Source organism: Bison bison, unplaced genomic scaffold (assembly GCF_000754665.1).
Source record: "Bison bison bison isolate TAMUID 2011002044 unplaced genomic scaffold, Bison_UMD1.0 scf7180017864198, whole genome shotgun sequence".
In the NCBI taxonomy this organism is placed as follows: Eukaryota; Metazoa; Chordata; class Mammalia; order Artiodactyla; family Bovidae; genus Bison; species Bison bison.
The window spans coordinates 4,447,979-4,452,114 of record NW_011494770.1 but is presented as its reverse complement, the minus strand read 5'-3'; the positions used below and the strand labels follow the sequence as shown (position 1 = coordinate 4,452,114).

The 4,136-nt window shown below is 38.2% G+C and overlaps 1 protein-coding gene across 1 annotated transcript in view; it reads right to left on the bottom strand.

Moving 5' to 3' along the window:
* Positions 1–4,136, bottom strand: part of MAP3K5 (mitogen-activated protein kinase kinase kinase 5) — a 231,453-nt gene that overhangs the window by 85,201 nt on the left and 142,116 nt on the right. The window lies entirely within an intron of this gene.

Here is a 4,136-nt window from a genome sequence, read left to right as displayed (position 1 = left end):
ATATTAGTATATAAATAAATTATATATATTTATATATATAAATAAATAAAGTTTTATCTATATATATATAAAGCTTTTATTTTATTTATAATCAATACAGAATCTATTTCTCTTTTTTTAGTTTTTTTAATTTTAATTTTTTATTGAAGTATAGTTGATTTACAATGCTTCAGGTGTATAGTAAAGTGATTTAGTTATACATATTCTTTTCCCATAATCTATTTCTATAAATGTAAATGTGTCAAAGAAAGGCAGAATGCGGTAAAAGAACAAATAATTCTATGTACATAAGATTCCATATATAGACTATCACATGCTTATTTTAGATTTTTTTGTGGCCACACCTTATCAGAAAGATGTAGTAGTATGGTTTTCATACCCTTGTAAATGGATTGACAAAAGATTTTGATTAGTATTGCAAGAGTTTTATGTATGAGCCAAAGAAATGGACATAATTGTATGAAATAATAAAAATGCTTTTGCAGCCTCAAACTAGTACCTTCAATAATGATATATTTAGCTTTGTGAGAGAAAAAGAGAGAAATAAAACTAGCTCCTACTTCGGAGAGTGTCTGAGGATATATGACAAGTGGGATGAGAGTCTCCATCAAAGGGCTGGACAATGTTTACATTATTACTAACATATCATATTAGGAGCAAATAGCACCGAAACACCACACCTACATTGATTCCAAAGGTGATACAGATATTAACTTTTTGTACAGACACTTAAAGGCACCTATTCAGCTCAAATTTCCTGTGTGGTCTTAAGCAGGAATATTTGGGGAGAAAATAAAATACCAGAGAAAATGGAACAGTTTTTATTCAAGTTAAGGTACAGAGAATTAGAAAAAGAGGATGAGAAAGACAATATTTTCTTTAATCAAGGGTAAAAAATCCTTAAGGGCATAAAGAATTCTTGGTCAGGCTCTGGTGATGAAAATAAGCATATGCCACAAATAAACACACAGCAAAGAGCTCGCTGGGGAACACAGCCTGATGCAGAAACGTGCTGGGCGAATCAAGGTCCAAATTCCTATCAACAGAGAACTAAGTGGCACTGATTAATAATGAAAATCATTACCTTTCAATCTTAGCTTGGTAAAAACAGTGCTTTCAAATGTGAGTATCCCAGTGTTTGTGAAATTAAAATAAATAATAGGGAATAAAATGGTTTCCCAAAACAGCACTCAAGACTCCACTGAGGACTAGAACTTTCCTTGTCCTCTAAAGAAGTGAGCGTGCTATCTAACGTTAGAAAAGCACGGCACAGGTTATCACCTGTCTTCTTAAATGATGGCGTTATTGTTGTCTCAAATAGTTCTAACAGATAAAATCTGAACTATGAATTACCTATCTTGAGATTAGGAAAAAAAAACTGGTTGCAATTATTACTGTCTAATGATTGCTTCAATAGTATGTGAATTGAGAACTTCCAGATGTTCAAGCTGAATTTAGAAAAGGCAGAGGAACCAGAGATCAAATTGCCAACATCAGGTGGATCACAGAAAAGGCAAGAAAATTCCAGAAAAACATTTATTTCTGCTTCATTGACTACGCTAAAGCCTTTGACTGTGTGGATCACAACGAACTGTGGAAAATTCTTAAAGAGATGGGACTACCAGACCACCTGACCTGCCATCTGAGAAACCTGTATGCAGGTCAAGAAGCAACAGTTAGAACCGAATACAAACAATGGACTGGTTCCAAATTGGGATAGGAGTATGTCAAGGCTGTATATTGTCACCCTGCTTGTTTAACTTATATGCAGAGTACCTCAAGGGAAATGCTGAGATGGATGAATCACAAACTGAACTCAAGATTGCCAGGAGAAATAACAACCTCAGGTACGCAGATGACACCACCCTTATGGCAGAAAGTGAAGAGGAACTAAAGAGCCTCTTGATGAAAGTGAAAGAGGACAGTGAAAAAGCTGGTTTAAAACCCAACATTCAAAAAACTAAGATCAGGGCATCCAGTCCCAACACTTCACGGCAAATAGATGGGGAAACAATGGAAACAGTGACAGACTTTATTTTCTTGGGCTCCAAAATCACTGCAGACACTGAATGCAGCCATGAAATTAAAAGACACTTGCTCCTTGGAAGAAAAGCTATGACAAACCTACACAATGTATTAAAAGCAGGGACACTACTTTGCTGACAAACGATGCTGACAAACGTTTGTATAGTCAAAGCTATGGTCTTTCCAGTGGTCATGTATGGATGTGAGAGTTGGACCACAACGAAGGCTGAGCACCAAAGAATTGATGCTTTTGAACTGTGGTGTTGGAGAAGACTCTTGAGAGTCCCTTGCAGTTCACCGCAAGGAGATCCAACCAGTCAATCCTAAAGGATATCAACCTTGAATATTCATAGGAAGGACTGATGCTGAAGTTGAAGCTCCAATATTTTGGCCACTCTTCTTCTCATTAGAAAAGACCCTGATTCTGGGAAAGATTGAAGGCAGGAGAAGGGGACAACAGAGGATGAGATGGTTGGACACCATCACTGACTCAATGGACGTGAGTTTGAGCAAGCTCTGGGAGATGGTAAAGGACAGGGAAGCCTGGTGTGCTGCAGTCCATGGGACTGCAGAGTTGGACATGACTGAGTGAATGAACAACAACAAACGCTTGCTGAGCCCTTTGACCTGCTATTGAAACGGCAAAACATGATGAGATTTGTAGCATGCCTTGTGGATGTCACAGAAAGGCTGATTAAAGACAAGGAAAAGGATGCAATTTGATGAAACCAGCTAAATACAACTCGCTTGGGAGTATACATATTCTTGCTTTAAGTGTCTTGTCTTTTCTACCAGTTAACATGATAATTAACTACTAAATTCTGAAGTATAAAGGAAGACAGCAAGGCCTGTAGACCCTAAGAGGAGACAGTAAGCAGACGTACATACTAAGCTCCTATAGAAACTGTGAAAGTACCACTTCCTCTTCCTCTCTCCTGACATTATCTGATGGCTTGATGGTCTCCTAACTTTTCCAAGTAGGAAGGAAAGAAAATGTACACTGAAGAGAGGTGAGGAAAAAGAATGAATCAAACTGAACCCAAATAATACTAAATGATGGGATTCTTCATTTTCCAAAGAAACTTTGGTCTGTTTTCGTTTGCCTAGAGTCATTGCTATTTCTTGGAAGCATGAGATGGATATGATAGTGAGATAAATGAAACCTATTAAATAATATTTTCTAATATAAGCTACCTGGTCAAACCCATTTCCAATGAAGAATAAGGTAATCACCCCTATCAAGACCTAATGCAGCCTTCACAAGTGTGGGTTATAGAAGATGCTACTCTAAGGACATAAACAGTTACAGTGACTGACATAGAACCACAGGTTCTAGAAGCTTGCCTTTCTCTACGCAATAGAAGGTGGGTAACACACTCCATGGTTGCAGGGAGGGGCTGGGTGAGAAAGGGCAGTGAGTGAAACAGAATGAATGGGACTGGAACTGGCATCCTAAACGGTAGCATCCAGTTGGCTCAGGAGATTACTGTTTTTGAAAGAAGGCAGTTATGAATTGTCTATCCTTTCATTGTTCAAGAGCAGTTAAAAATCTGGATTATGACCATTTTTCTGTTTCTTTTGCTTATTCAGTTTGTGGGAGTTGTTTTGTTTGTGTGTGTTGGTTTTTGCATATTGGGTGCATTGATCCTTTTGCAGCATTAGTGTTAAATATTCTCTTCCTTTCTAGCATTTGCCATATTTAGGGTGGGTTTTTTTTTTAAGATGACCAAAAACTTGAACTTTTAATTGAATCAAATTGGTTAATATTTGCCTGTGGAGCTTATAGGTCCCTTTTTTGCTTAAGAGAGCCTCTCTTTCCTGGAGTATACACCTATATTCTAGCTTCCCTGGTGGCTTAGGCGGTAAAGAATCTGCCCGCAATGCAGGAGACCTGGGTTCAGCCCCTGGGCTGGGAAGATCCCCTCGAGAAGGGAATGGCTACCCACTCCAGTATACTTGACTGGAGAAGTCTAGGGACAGAGAGGCCTGGTAGGCTACAGTCTGTGGGGTTGCAAAGAGTTGGACATGACTGAACAACACACACACACACACACACACACACACACGTATATTCTCCTAAATTCTCTCTCACTATTTTCTGGGTTGTTTTT